Source organism: Cyanistes caeruleus, chromosome 5, assembly GCF_971803275.1.
Source record: "Cyanistes caeruleus chromosome 5, bCyaCae1.hap1.1, whole genome shotgun sequence".
Taxonomy (NCBI): domain Eukaryota; kingdom Metazoa; phylum Chordata; class Aves; order Passeriformes; family Paridae; genus Cyanistes; species Cyanistes caeruleus.
The window spans coordinates 28,175,891-28,190,300 of record NC_141705.1 but is presented as its reverse complement, the minus strand read 5'-3'; positions in this window follow the sequence as shown (position 1 = coordinate 28,190,300).

Genomic DNA, 14,410 nt, shown 5'->3' with positions numbered 1-14,410 from the left:
GAATACTGTGCTATCTCAGAGCTCTCTACATCTTATCTTCCAAACTCTTAATAGTACCTTACTCCCTAAATTGAGTTGTATTTCTAGCCTTGTACTTTGAACAATGCTAAAGGCTTTGTGCAAATGTTTTGAAATTAAATTTTAGGAGATGACGCAGGCAAACTATGTGTTAAAGGGCATAATCTGTATTACACTTCCATTGTTTATTTGTATTTTTTTGACTAAACACGTTTTAAAAAATCCGTTGTTTCATTCTACTGAATGTTACTCAGTCACATCAACTGCATCACGTGACAAACTGGCATATGATTCCCAGAACAATTCATAACCTCACTGCCAATCTATGATTTAGTCACAGAATCATTCTACATTAGACTTTATTTTTCCATGCACAAGAGGTCTTATAAGAAGGATATTTATGGATTAAGAGTGCAAAGGAATGACTTATAATAATAGTAATAATAATAATAATAATAATAATAATAATAATAATAATAATAATAATAACAGGTTGTAAGTGATATGTGTTAGTGTGTGGTGTTTATGCTTCTGTTTAGAAACCTCATGTTCCTCTCTACAGTTCCTATATAAGTACTTTCTTCTGCATTAATAGTAATTTCTTCAGTAAAACAAAGCTAGCTGTGCTATACCAAACTAGGCCTTGACTCATGGCATGATTCATAGCATGGGAATCTAAATGTGTTATTGAGTATAATCCAACATAGCTCAGCATGCTCTGTGGCATCTCGGGAGTTTGTTGGGTACTTACAGGACCCAGTCTTCAAGATGTGTGAGTGTTGCACACTGTGTACCCATATTCATTTTGGAGCTTAAAATAAATCCATAACTGAAAAGCATGGCTGGACTGGATTGGTGAAAAGTTATGGTGAGGTGAAGCATGTCTGGAACCTGTTGCTGCTGATTATGATCTGACATGTTTAGACTTTGCTTGTCCTCTCTTTCTCTCATCTAAGTTTGAAGAATAAAGTAACTGGTATAAAATAGTGACTAGAAGAAACTATAATCTCAGGTTCATCTGATAAAGGATTGACCCTCTGCCCTATGCTCTGCAATTTACTTCATAAATCTTTGGAGACCCTACAAAGAGGAAATCTTTTCTCCCTACTCCCTCATCATTAATTAATCCTGAAGATTTGAGAAGCTTCCTTACTGTTCCCATAGTGTTCCCCTGTTCTTTTTAATGTTTACACTGACTCAACTTCTGGCTTCTAGTCAGGTGGCAAAAGTCAAGTCACTGATGGACTGTGAAGACCTCCATCTATTCTGGATTTGCCTGGCCTGGATATGCACGTTGGACAGCAAGTAGATAACCTACACAGGATCCTTTAACAACCTTTTGGATAGGTAGGAGACCTTAAGGTTTTTTGAACTGGATAAATGAAGAAAGTTGTGAAGTATTTAACTAACAAACTTATTTCCTGACAAAGTAGAGACTAAACTGAATTATGAATACTGGTACCTGAGGGATAAACAAAACAAAACAAAACAAAACAAAACAAAAACAAAACAACAACAAAAAAGCCCAAAACAAAACAAAAAACAAACAAACAAAAAGAAAACAACAAACAAACAAATAAAAAACAACAACAAAAATAAACTAAAAGAAAAGAGGGGGTGGAGGGGAAAGAGAGCTCAAGATGGGAAAGAAACTTTTCAGGATTGAAGATCTGCTCCCAGAAATTATCATCTTTCAAAGGATGGTATTGGGAGATCACTTCATTATGTACATCAGGATTAATCTCCAAATCTTCCTGAAATTTCCTATTATGAATAGGCTTTAAATGTGCTGATTCCAATTTGAACTATGCTGGAATGGGAAAATTTTATTTCAATGTGAGCAAAAATCTCACAAACTGAGAAACTGGACCTTAACACTGAGCTTGTAACTCAGTTGCTCTCGAGATTTTTCTTCTTGCAGACCAGCTCATTTTTCTAGTTCTCTCAAACCCCATGTGATATATGATTGCTTCCATCTGTTTATGAGGTTAAATTTCTGAACTGCAAGTGCGGAAGGAGAAATTGCAGTTATGCATGCTTCTAGCTGAATGGGTCTGCTTAAAAGAGGAAAATATTTTGGTAAAAATTTTATTTTCTCAAGCTGTATTCACTGTAAATCACAAGATACAATTACTGTATTAATTTCTAACTGTGACATAAATAAATTACAGTATAAAGTTACATCCTATGCTTTAATAATATCTGTCATGTCCTCAGAAATGCCAGTGCAATCACACCTCTGATGCCCAGAGTTATCTAGGCATCACAGTACTTTATGACAACTCTGACTCATGATGGTTTCTCTCTTACTGAGGAATGTAGCTTAAAGTCTTGAGATTCACAAGCTTTGTGTTAGTCGGGATGTTTATTTCCCAAAAATAATAGTGTTACACATTTGGCCATTTTCTCTGAATGACCTAACCTAAAAATGCAAAACCCCCCCTTTATTACTATTATAGAAGGAGTTGATATTTTGATCATAAAATTTGAGTCAGTGACAAAAATAAATGTAAACCATTATATATAGGTAATATTTAGTTATAAGGCTGTTAATGAGGTGCTGAAATATTTCAAGTGGTACAATTGTACTTTGGTTGGAGAAGAACCAAAGAAATTTTGCATCACTAGAGCTCCTTTTCAGAAGAAACTTGTCTTCCTATGCATTCTTAAGTACTTTTTCTAGTTGATCTATATTAGAAACCCTGCTTCAGTATTAGAACGCTGTGTCAGACTTGGCCATAATAATTTGAAGATTTTCCTTTTAGTCCTTTGGTATTAGGATTTTCTTCCCTTGTCCCTTGAAGTTCATCTAGGAAGCATATGAAAATGGGAAGTATACCCAAGAGGGTAGTACTGACTAAAGCCAAAGGGCCTTTATCTTCACCTTTTCAGCCTGAAAAAAATACACAATTTAATTGTTTTAATAATTAGGGCCACTATGTACCAGGAACACCTTGTCTCCAAAAGGAGAAATGTTTGAAAAGGCTAGTTCTTTCTAACTGCAAGATGTGGAAAAGATTTTAAAATTCACTTTGATCTTTAAAAATTATATCTAATGGGCTTTGTGGGTTACCCAGATATGCAGAACAGCATATTTCAGGGTTTCCATTTGTGCTCTGCTTTGAATTCCCCCTTAGATTAGCATAATAACTTTGTGCTAGCCCTGTTAAGTTCTTGACTTTTGCTTTTAGGTGTCTTCTAGGTAATTATGACAGTCACCATGTAATCAATACTTACTAGCTTGAATTGTAAGGAAGGAAAAGAAATGTCTCCTTAACACACAGAGGAAACCAAGTAACCGAGAATTTATTACAATATCTTCTTTAAAACTAAGCTGACACATAATAAAAAGGGTGAGTTCACTGAAAATAAGATACCTATGAGCCTAGCCAAGACAATTAAAACATTGATCTTGGTTAGACAGACAAGACTTCATGTCTACTGTAAAAATTCTGTCCATTTCTAATGCAAAATTTAATATATTAAACACAAGTGAAACTACAAAAAGAAGCATTGTGGAAATCAGTGGATATGATAGTGTTTGATATACCATATCTTGATATATATTTGTATGTCTATGTTACTAAAAATATGAATAGAGGAAACAACTTGAAAACTCCATGTGAAAGAGTACAATACATGTCCTTGACATATTTATTACTTTGAACACCTAGAAGTTTTGTTTGAAAAATTTCTGTGATGTCTGGGAAGCAGTCCAGATGCCTGCCTTTCTCTCAGAAAAGATGGTTTTAATCTCTCCTCTCCCCAGTATGTAAACTAATCTTACAAATCTAGTATGGCATAAAGGACCTGGAAGCTGGACTCATATCAAACATTGATAATTTCGTATTTTTCTTCTTTGACTAATCAGATGACAAAAATAAGGTTACCCAAAATTCTTCTCCTGGCTATGTATATAATTTTTTTTTTTTTTTTAAATATCAGTTTGTCATGGGAGGCAGAATAAAACAGTTCCTGTTTTTCACTTTAAATATGTCATCTGCTGAATCTTCAGGTCTGATTCCAACCAGTTTTAGGTCAGCAAAACTGCTGGAGTCCTCAGATCTCAACAGAGCATGTACTCCTTTTTTTTTTCACTTCCTTTCATTTTTACCTCCTTTCATTTTCACCTCACTTCTTTTTGAAGATACATAGCTGGTATCTTTTTCCCTTATATGTTATTACTCTTTGATCTTCCCTGCAAATATTTGCTGTGTATAATTTGTCACTCTTTGTCAGATATCTTCTCATTACCATCCTCTCTCCAGTGAATTGAAAAATATACTTTTTTTCATTTTTTATCCACTTTTATAACAGGATGCCGTTTCCCTGTTCTTTTGACATTTATAAAAATCTAATTAGTGAATCAGATACACATAATGCTATTATTTACACTGGTATGTGTTGTTTCTTTTGTCCCTCGAAATTTGAGATTTTTTCTCTCTGAGGAAAAATTCAATGTTTCTAAAATACTACACACACTCAAAGCCCACTGTTGTGCTTATCATGGTTTCACTCAAGTTAAACGTGGTCTTGAAAAAAGATGTGAAAACAGTTTTATCATTGTCAGTTTTGCCACTTCTAGAAGGATTAGCAGCTGGGAAGCTCTGAACAATCATGGTAGTCAGACTAAGAAAAGTAGGGAATGTGAGAGAGAGGGAAAAAATGTCTTACTAAGCTAAATTTGGAGAAATGTTCTCTGTTTTAGAATACCATGCAAGAATCAAATACTGCCAATGAAAATATCAAGAATGGAAAGAGGAAGAAAGCATCAGCAAGGGATGAATAGAATATTTATTCTGCAAAAAGGGAAGCGGAAACTCTTCAAGATGAAAGCTGTATGTGATCTTGTTTTCTACTCAGAATCAGCAATGCAGTTTTAGTGAAAAAAATATCATAGTGGTAATTATAATGAATTTAATAAAATCTTTAATGCTAATTTTTAAAGAAACAGTAGCAAGCCACTCTAATGTCTAATTACGATTAATAAAGGCTCCCACCTGCCCATGACAAAACCAATAAAACCAACCAAAACTTCTCTTGAGAAGGGTTGTTGCAGAACTCCCTTACTGAGGTTTCCTCTTTTTCCAGATTCCTAATATACCTACATTAGCAGGTTAGTACAAATCCAAAGCATATTTTTAGGAAAATCTCCTAGTAACTCTTATTTACTGTGTTTTAATAGCAGGTTTTAGGAACATGTGGATGCAAATAAACTGCATCACATGAAGCACACTGAATACATCCAGCCCAGGTCACCCTACTACTTAAAGAAAGAGCTTCTGAATGATCTACATATAATGTAGATCTCACTTCCTCTGCTGTTTCCCTCTGCAGCTTTACTTTCATTGGACACTACTCACCAATGCAGACATAAGTACTGTGGCCCAAGACCAGACCAAATAGACCACAAGATCATGTAGTCACTGATCCAGCAAGTGTAGCTTGAAAGGCTCCATGAATAACTGATAGTCTTGATTTACAGGCATTTTTGAAAAAATGGAAGAAGTCTTGCAACAAAATAAAATTTTATAGGAACAGAATCAAAGCATGTCTCTCTCTAGTTTTTTCATGGTATTACATGTTAAAAACAACTAATAAGGAAGCTTTAAAAAATAAAACTATTGGGGTTCACAAATTTCCATTCTAGAAAAGCAAAGTGGACAAAAATCGTGGTCTTTGAGTTCTTTTTTCCTTTTCTTTATTTTTCCTAATAGTCTCAATGCATTTTGATTGCTTAGTCTTCTTTGTTTTTTGAAACCAAGTTGTTTAGGCCCAGCTCTTTCTTCAAACTCCTTTCTCTTTGAGGTAAGTTTCTCAGATTAGTGAGATATATTCAGAGTTGCATACATATATCTGTCTTGTCTTTAAATTTTGGCTGGTTGCTGCCAGTTTAGGAATACTTGGAGAGTAAAAGGAGAATGAAAGCTACTGAGAGTATTCTGTGAGCCTAAGCTCACAGCTAATTCTAAGCCTTTTAGGACTGAGAAACTAAGTGTAAAAGACAATAACATAAGAAATTTCCCTTAATTACTGCTGTTGTTCATGGATACTGAAATACTGAACTAGCCAAATGGTGTGCAGAAATCTTAAATTTAATTCGTAGTCATCAGTAGTTGCGCATCAGATATTTCATTTCATCTCATGGAGACATTACTTGCATTTTATTTTCCTTATATGTTCTGTGGTCAGATTAATGTAGAAACCACCAGTTCCTCTGGTTTTAATTTAAATGTCGAAGAGGTTTGAGTTTTGTTGGCGTTTGTTGAGTTAAAAATGAAAAAGTAAGAAATATATAGCTCAGCATGCAACAATGTGGTTTCGCTAGTACATAACATATGGTTGCTATCTCCCAACCCAGTTGGTGCTTGTGTTGCAGATATGTCTTTGTTCATATTTGTAAAAGAAATGAGCACATGTCCTTATCCCCTAACAAAGTTAAGTTACTGCACTTTTCCAATACAGTCCTATCCCATTCCTGAATGGAAACCACCTTTGAAAAAGTTGCTGGTACTATTAATGCCCTCCTTATTCTCATCACTGCATTATTCTAATTACCATTGCAATTTTAATACTTGCTGGAAATAGGGAAAAGAGAGGGAGAAGGTAGAAAAGCCGGGTGGTTTTCTCCCAGCATTATCTAGCTCTCCACTCTGTGGATCAGGTCCCTACCTTCATAAAGAAAAGACTGGAAGAAGTCTTCTCCTGGAAAGCGTAATGAATTCCCTGGGCGGGATGAACAATTTTACTTCCCCTGCAGAAAGAGGCATGAGGAGTTATCTTCACCACCTGACTCTGCACAGAGTCTCTCACTTGGGAGAGAGCAAAAGGCAGATTTCTCAGCACCAGCTCAGATGTTGGAGTGATCAAACACATTCCTGCTACCGCAACCTCATCCACAGCTCATTACACAGTGTGTGTGTGTTTGCCTAATAAAAATAAGGAAGCTCATCCCTTCTCTGAGTTCCAGCAGACCCAAGCTTTACTGTATTTTATTTCCATAAAGATCAATTAGGAAAAAAAATTGCTCATAAAAAGGTTGTGTTCTCGATTTTTAGTAAGTTAGGAAGCAGACAAAAGAGACACTGAACTAAAATGCTAACAAATGTTGTAAATTTCAATTCTGTCTCTCCAAGGGGATAACAGAAACAGGCATAAGGTTGTCAGAAATAGTTGTCAGAAATATTCTTGAATTTTAATTGGATATTCTGTACAAGGACAGTCGTAAGAAAACATGACAAGCAAGGTCAGGCCCAATATTCTGTGTCTTACAGTGGCCAAGAGCAGATTCCTAGTAGTGGCGAGTCATGGAATATTATAAGAACAAGACAACCTCAGTGGGAGGATTTTCCTGCTAGTTCTTGTCTTCTGTCCCCCAGTTTCCTCAAAAGTTTTGATGAGAAACTCAAGCCAGTGTTTGTATTTTTGTTTAATAGCCCTTGATATGTCTATGTACAGATGGAGGAAAGGTTGTTCTCGCTTTGCTGCCTTAGCTAATATGAACCACAAGTTGGGACCTCCCTTAATTCATCAGAATGCTGAATAAAATATAGCAAGATTAAAGAGCAACATTCAATCTCATAAATACTTTTTGTACAAACATTTAAATTATGTTTAAATACATATCTTTGCACCCTGGAGGCTTTTAGCATTTGTGATGTTATCAAAGTATTAATAATATTTTAATATATATTTTAAATATATTAGTAATATGTTAGTAACATATTAAATACTAAACTTATTAAGATTATTAATTTTTTACTAATTTTACATCTGTAATATGTATTGTGCTGAGGAGTTTTCTCCCACAAAGTCTCATTTATCTTTACGGTTACTATCTGCACTCTTAGAATGTCTAAAGACAAACTTCTTTCTTCTAATAATCATGCAAACTGCTTTAAGTCAGCATAGCTAAGGTTCATGAATACTAAATAAAATATACCAGGAAGGAATCTGTCTGAAGTAAGCCAATAATTCCCTATTGTTTGGCAAATCTGAATTGATTTTGAGTAACTGGTGGTTTGTACAAGAGAACAGTAATAATTATATTTGTCTACCAAGTATTTTCTCAGGAAACAGATAAACAGCATTTTTTGGTTTGTTTTAAGAACAAATACATTACCATTATAAGTATTTTCTTATTGACTCTGAAGATGAAACAGGTTAGTAATGGAAAGAAAAGTGATACAGACAGGGTAATTTTTTAGGATATTTGGCAAAAGAGAAAATAAAGGCAGAGTTTGCACAAACTTCATAGATTCTGTAGAAATTTTAAGCAGAGTGTGCATATCCAAATAGAAGAAACAAAGCCCTGTGTTTCTCCAGAACTGTGTTTCACCAGCTACAAATTTACATGTTATTACAATGAGAAAGAATGATAAGCTCCTAGGGGTTGTTGAATGCTCTTATGCAGCCAGCCACACAAAGAAGGTTAGGAAATGGATCAAGAACTTTTATACTCTTACATATTCCTTATTCTTTATAGTATTTTATATTCTTATATTTTAGATAGGTGGGCAAATATAAAATGTTTGATATAAACACAGAGATACCACAAAACAAGTATCAGTAGAGGGAGAGAGGAAATAACCTCAAGTTCCTCCAGGGGAGGTTTAGATGATTCATTTAGATGACTATTAGGGAAAATTTCTTGTCTGAAAGGTTTGTCAACCATTGGAATGGCTACTCAGGGAAGTGGTGAAGTCACAACCCCTGGAACAGTTCAAAAGGTACATAGATGTGGCACTTGGGGATATAGTTTAGTGGGGAAACACGGTTGTGCTGAGTTAATGGTAGAAATTGATGATATTAGAGGACTTTTCCAGCCTTAATGATTCTAAGGTTCTAGGTCTGAAAATTCTCAAGGAGGTTTTGCTAAGTAGAAATGGCCATGGCCATTGAGAGACTGGCATCCCACAGGTCTGAAAGCAATTAGGAAAGATGAATCCAAACAGCTCAAACAAGTCTGGAACAACAGGACCAGATCCTCAACTATTTTAAATTGAATTTAATTCAATTTAATTAGTTGCACTAATCTCCCCTGAGTTTAGTGCAACTATTTTGATCTTATCCCAAGAATATTAACAGCAATAAAAGTGACTTTTCAAGTAAATATACTTTAACATCTTCCCAAGAACATTCATATAAATGAGATTTAAGGAAAGAATTGTCTTCACTGAGGGATGAAGAATGTTGAAGAACCTGGCTGCATATTGTCCACTCATAATATTTCATAGTATATTTCTCATATACTCGTAATATACTCATAATGGCACCATTTACCATATGCATTCTGCTTTATCAGTGCTTGTCAATCCTATGGAAATAAAATGTACCACCTGCACCCCATGAGCTAATTTTTAATTCTTCTTGTAACTACAATAGTTTTGTACAGTACTTGAAAACAGAAGGCAATTAATGTATCTTCAGATTTTTCTTGAAATTTGTGTTCTTTAAAAGAAATACTGTCTTTAGAGGGGCTTGATTTAAAAACTAACAATTGCTTGAAAGATATCCCTGAAATAAAAGATACAGTCTTCACAACAGGAAATGTAAAATATAGTTAAACACTATACGACTTTCTCAGTTTCTTGCCAAGTTATGACAGATAACTGATCAATTACTGAAAGGCAAAAGCAAGGCCAAAATCTGGATAGCATATTCCAGAGAGACTAGAACTACTTATTCTTTGATGAGCTCTTGAAAATATGCTTTAACTTCAGTTTATATCATTGTGTCACACTGTCAACCAAATAGCTTTACAATGTCTTGCTGAAGAGTTAGTTGTCTAGAAACATGAAGTTGCAGATTGTGACAGGTTTTATTTCTATGGGGCCTCCAGTAATTGTAATTTTACAGGTTTTGTCATCAATTTGCCAACACAAGAAAAGGTGTGTGCATCAACCACCACGTCCACTAACAGGTACACTTCAGACCTAATTTGAGGAAATTTTCACTTCTCCTTAAAACATTTAATTGCTTCTATCATTGGTGTTTCTAAAATGTTTTGCTGTACTAAAACAGAGTAGCCTGAAAAGATTTCATATGACTATTAGTGAAGAAAAGGTTTTTACACAGAAATTTCTACCAATATTTGAACCTTGAAAACAAGTGACATTTGTTTGGAGCAATGGTTTTAACAATCCATATAACTAACTCTGACAAACACATTTAAAATAACCTACTATGTTATAAACTGTTGTAGTCCACAACCTCAGGATCTCATCCAGGGAAGCAGCAGGATTCTGGGGAGCAGCATGGAACACCAACGAGACGGGCTCCCATTCATTAAACCGTTTATTCAACATGGGAACAAACTCAAATCCAGAACAGATAGCCTCAAACAAAGGCAAAGCAGGGGCTTTTGAGGGACAGAACTTGTGAGGGTCTCCACCTTTGAGGGTGGAGTTCAGGGTCAGGGACCACTAGGAAAACAGCAAGGGAGAAAACCCCAGGGACTCAAACCTAATCAGAACTCCTGGGCCGCCCTTCACAAGGGGTTTGAGGTGGGACAATGCTTATCTAAAAAAAACTCTTTGCCTCCCAGAGGCACGTCACAACAATAAACAAAATCCTTTCTTGGATCATTCAAACCTGAATGCTAATGATCAAAAATCCCAAAACAGGAAAGAGAACAAACAGTTCTAAAACTAGGTAATCTGTCTGAGTGTTATCATCTACTCATTTGGGAAGCCACAGCATTCTTTTAATCCATGTCAATCTTCATTTGGCATATTTTGGTGCTTGGGCTTGCCTCAGCAGCAACCTCAGATTTGAGAGTTTATCTTCTGTGGAAAAGTTAGAATCTTTGAATAAAAATCAAAAGGGCCTTACCTTTCTTTTTACCTTTTAATAGCTTAAGGATAATCTTTGTTAACACATCACTGAGAACAACAAGGTATATCAATACACGCAAGATTCGTGGCTTCTTTAAAAAATTATCTTATTATTTCTGTCTCAATTACTGAGTAAAGTCCTTGATGATTAGAGTTCAATATTCCAAACTGCAGAAATGTAATTAGCAAATTGCATATTTAAATGGGGTGTTTATTTTATTTGGTATGTTTCATATAAAAAACCCCAATGTTATTTCTCATAGTGATGCACATACATATTACTGCTTCTCCTAGTGATTTTGATGAGGATTTTTTCAAGCAGGTCCATTTATATCCTGTTCATGAAGTCTTGGCAGTGAATAGTTGTTTGTATAGACACAGTTTTAATATATTCAAATTTATTTCATTTTGCTTAAATGGTCACTTGGAAATTTATTTCAACTTGGAAATCGTAAAGAGTCTTTTTCAGACATCCTCATGCAACACATTTATACTGCAGTTCAATGCACTGGGACCTAGCAAGCACACAGGAAACATGGTCATGTCCCTGAACAGGGCTAGTGCATGAAATCTGTGTTTCTCCCATGCCTGATCCCCAGCTATGCTATTATGCCAATCTGTGTGTGCCTGATGGATGCTTCTTTTTCCCTCCACCTGCTCCCTCTTGTGTTTTATAATGATTTTACCAAATCTAAAATATCTTCATAAAATATCTTGGCAAGAACAAAATCATGTACTTGATACTTATGAAATAGGGAAGTAATGGAATATCACATGAAATCAGCTAATTCCACTGTGAAACAACAACAAACATTGCAAGATGGAAAATATATTTTAAAATAGAGCTATTCATCTCTGTCTTGCAGTACTTTCAGCAGTTCCAGGCATATTTAAACAAAACAGGATTTTTTTCTATTCTTCAGTTTTTAGGGGAAATATATCAGGTTTAAATATGCTCTTTAGGAAAAAAGGAAGATGTTAGTGAAAGATTTCCTATTTTTCTGTAAGGCATATGGCAACTTCTATTTCTTAAGACAAGTAAGAGTAAGACCATAGGTGTCTTTTTTCTTTTTTAGCACATCACTTTCTCAGCAGGATTGCTTTTTAAGTACAAAAACGCATTAGGTCTGTCCACAAACCCTGATGATACTGTTTCACAGAAATAACATGAATTTTGAATTCAGTAAACCATAGCTATATTATGTTAATAATTTCCTATAGACCAACTGTGAGATTCGGATAAATTCTCAATGACTTTATGTAAGGATTTGACTGAGAAAGAACTAAACTGTGGCAGAAAGAACTACACATGATGTGGCATCATCATGTGTAGTTTGAGGTCTAGAAAAGACCATCAGATCTTCAGACAAATAAAGAGTGTCTGAAAATATCCACATCTGCATTATATTAATGTCTGTGTACTGCTGCAACAGAAATTGCTTGACTACTTTGAATTCTTCTTAGTTTTTTAATTGTTTTGGTAGTTCACTTTATATAGGATCATGGAAATAACATTGCTAGTTTGTCTTTCCACAATATGTCATGTACTCAGCTTGCCCTAGTATGACAAAAATATTTAAGGTTTGTGAATAAATGTGATTTTTTTTCTACATCATTCTTATTTAGAAATAAAATATAATCATAATAAGAATAGAATATTAGAATTCTTCACCTAATGTTACATAAAGAAAAGTCGGAGTTGTTTGAATACCTGATTTACATAGCCTAACTTTGAGACATACGGTTTTCTGAGTTACAGATGTGCCAAGAAAAAAGACCACCTTTGTGTTTAACTTAAGCTTAGAAATAGCAAGGAGATAAATTCTATCATTTTAGTATAGTCAGTCTGACCACAATGGAAGTGCTATTAACTGGTCTTATTCTTGAATTTCCTTGTTTCTCATTAGTATTCCATTCCTCGACTTATTTTTTCTGGTCTATTTATTGTTCAAGATCAAACAGAATTATCAAGATTTCAAACTTAAATGTTCTGATTTCACATGTTCTTTCTATTCTACCATTGTAAAGTTTTATTAAAGCAGCTTTGAATATGTATTCAAACTCTGGTTATTCCCCTTCTTTCTCCAGATGTGATAGCAGGAAAAGATATTTAGGAGACAGTCTGCCCTCAGTTTTCTTAGACAGGAAATGCACAGACATTGTCTATGATGGTCTTTTCTTCTTTTCAGCTATTCATCAAGCACTAGAATATTGAAAATTTGTTTTATTTTTGAAACTGTTTCACATAGCAGATAATGTTCTAACAATCTCATACTTGTTTAATATGTCCCCACTTATAAATGTTTCAATCTCTCTTATTCCTTGTGACTGGCTTCTGAAAAAAAAAAAAAAATCTTATTAATTAAAATCAATGGTTTATGATGGAATATTAAGTGAAGTTTAGCTAAAGAAAAATAATTCTTAAAAAATAATTAAAATTCTGTCTTGAAATATTTGTTTACTTTTTTGGAATAGTGTGTTTTGAATTTTCATTACTTTTTTTTGGTATTATAAAACCAAACTGTTTTAGTAAATTTTAATTGCAAGGAAACTAAAGGCTTTTTGTTTTATTTTTACTCTCATAGACATAAATTTTAAAATTATAAAATTTGTGCAATTGCATAATTGCAAATAAAATATGCCCCTTCACAGCTTGTAATTTATTCACTAAATTCCAAACTGAAATCTTGCAGGGAAATAGTATAAATCACACTTCACAGTAGAGTAAAACTTATGGATTCAGAACTGAGAGTAGCCAAATGTAGTTAAAAATAATCCTGAGAAGTTATTTACCTCTGGGGCTGTGCTTCTGGCTGTTCTGAGTTTACCAGCACATGTGCTGTTTCCTTTTATGGGCTTCAAAGACCTCTGTCTTTGAAGATGCAGAGGTTAGGCTGGGAAGTCATTCCACTTAAGGCTGTCTACCTCCACTATCCATGTACATGAAAGCTACTGGGAAAAATTTCAAACCCACTTCCATTTGGGCCTGCATAATTTTGCAGCTAACTTTTAAAGCTAATACTGTAATTTTAAGGCTGAAAACTGCATATATAAAATTACATGTGTGACAACGAAGACCACATTCAGCAAATTTAGCAGATTTTAGCACAAAGTTCCACATGCTCAGGAACTAAAGCCTGACAAATTAGCTCCAGATACGGCCATATTAGTGGGAGTTGGAGACGGCCCTACAGGGCTGGCTTTCCTTTGACTTCAGAAAAAATTCAATTGAGCTAATGAAGGCATTATATAAACAGTTAATAGCAGTTGTTGGAGGCTGGTAGAAACTCATGTATCAGCAGTTAGTAATTAAGAAGATCTTCTATCTCCTTTCAGAATAAATATCCTGTCCCAGTTGTGGCAGGCCTGCTGAATGCAGACTTTGTGGTCAGTAAATGTCGAGACATTTTGTGTATGAAAACATCTGCAATGTCTTACAACTGTAGCTCCCCCTGCAACCAGGCAAAGGCCAAAGTTTCCAGGTAATAACCTGATCAATAACTGTTAAAGCATTTGCTCATACCAGAAATTAATAAGGAGGGTTTACACCAGCTGAA